The following is a 2058-nucleotide window of genomic DNA, read 5'->3' on the forward strand; positions in this document are numbered from 1 at the left end:
CCTGTGACATGTGTTCACTGTAATTACAAAACTTGGTCAGGATTATATAAAATCTGAGCTTGGTTCTCCCAGTTGTGGAAGGCTCAGGAAGTTAGATTTACAGAGTCTACAGAAGGAGCTGAGAAGGGGGCTATTTTTGTCTGTTTTTCTCATAGCTGTAGCCCAGCTTCTACAACACTGCCCGGCACAAATGGGAAACTCAATATTCCTTTTTTTTTTTTGGCTGCCAAAAGCTTCATTTCCATTTGGTCCAAGGCTTGGGGGAGGGCTCCAGGGTAGTTAAAAAGCTGCCTAGTGGCTGCAGAGAAGGCTTCAGGCCTTCTGACCACAGGGGCTCCTCAAAGGCCGCTGGGTTTCAGAGGCTCCTAGTCATGCCTGAGGGTGAGCCTTTCAAAGAGCTACTGGCCCAGCCCAACCTGAGGACCAGCCAGCCTGCGGAGGTTGGTCAGGTGGTCACCCATCTTCTTGATGAGTTTCACCTGCTCATACAGGAAGCCGCTCTCCAGGAAGTCTCAGAGGTGAGGGTCTGTGCAGGCAGAGCCCAGGGCGTGCAGATCGAAAAGGGCCTGGTTCAGGTCCTTCTCCATGAGAATGGCGGCTTCCATAGCGTCCTGGGTTTCACCCCACTCATCTTGAGATGGCTTCTGCACGTCCTGGAAGAGGGCACGGTCGCTGCACTGGTTTTGTATTTTCAAGAGACGTTCAGTGCCTTGGCGCTTCTCCTTGGCCAATTCACGGAAAAAGTGGCCCACACTCTGAAGAGCCCCATCGTCGTGGTCGGAATAGAAGCCCAGAAAGAGGTAGGTATAGAAGGCCTGCAGACGCAGGTTGACCAGGCGACCTCTACCTTGGTAGACTAATTCTGACGAACCTGGGAGCTCAGGGTTGATTGGTAATAAGGAGTTAACCTCAAAAACTGGTGTTGGTTGGTTCCAGTGGCCGAGGGTAGCTGAGTGGCTGATTCCAAAGGTTGCAACTGAAAAAAAAGCTAGAGGGCAGTCGGAGGCTGGAACAAGGGGTATCCCTTGGTACGTTCATTCTAAACACTGTTGAAGCAAGAGACAGATCCTCAGGCCTGCCGCGCGACCTGCCGGAAACTCAATATTCCTCAGGTCAGTTAGTGAGCAGCAGTATAGTCACTTCTGGCCCCCTCCGTCTCCACCACCCCCACCCCCGCCAGCCTAAGCCCTCCTTCCCCCCCGCCCCCTGCCTAGGACCACCTCTGAGCTAAGGCTGCGACTGGGACACCTGCAAGTGGCTTCTCCAAGTGGCCAGGGCTTCCTCACAGTGTGGTGGCTGGGTTGCCAAGGTGAGCATCCTGAGAGACAGGGAGCCACACAGAAGCCACGTGGCCTTTTGTGACCTTGCCTCAGAGGTCAAACACTGTCACTTCCACTGCATTGTATTTGTCGAGGCAGTTACAAAGATTTTCTCAAGTTCAAAGGTAGGGAACATACCTTCTCAATGGAGGAATGTCAACATCACGTTGCAAAAAACAAAAACAAAACATGTGGGGTGAAAAAGATATGGCAGATTGCATTTTGCGAGGGATATATATATACATGCCATGACACCCAAGACTTCCCTTGATTTTACATTATCAGACATCTGGCACTCTGCCCTGCACATTTTCGTGCAGTACTTAGGAGCTCTGCAAGGAAAATATGAACAGAATGGCTCTCCTTCCCACTCCTGCCCAAACTCAGGACTGGGGGACAGGGGTGCAAAAGTGGGACATTAGGAATGTTTATCTCAGAAGGTAGAGGACTCACTTGGGCTCTGGGTGACTTGGGAGCAAAGCCACACACAACCGTCATCGCTATCACCTGTGTCAGCATACTATTTCTGTCCCTTTCACTCCTCTTTCATTGTTTATTTGTCATAGGTGTTTATGTTATAGGGAATAAATCTTGGGAAAGAAGACATTATCGTACATTGTTAAATCTCCACTTTCATGTATTTATGCCAATGCTTGTGGCCTCATTAGGAATTTTAAGCTGAAGTCACTTATGCCGGGTGGCCCATTTGATAGGAAGTGAATTTCAGACTAGGTCAGTT

The 2058-nt window shown here is 50.0% G+C and overlaps 1 pseudogene; it reads right to left on the bottom strand.

Moving 5' to 3' along the window:
* Nucleotides 1–365: 365 nt before the first annotated feature.
* LOC111181283 (ferritin light chain pseudogene) lies at nucleotides 366–1817 on the bottom strand (annotated as a pseudogene).
* Nucleotides 1818–2058: the final 241 nt, after the last annotated feature.

Source organism: Delphinapterus leucas, chromosome 10 (assembly GCF_059928025.1).
Source record: "Delphinapterus leucas isolate spDelLeu-1000000601 "Yukka" chromosome 10, BTC_Dleu_Yukka2, whole genome shotgun sequence".
Taxonomy (NCBI): domain Eukaryota; kingdom Metazoa; phylum Chordata; class Mammalia; order Artiodactyla; family Monodontidae; genus Delphinapterus; species Delphinapterus leucas.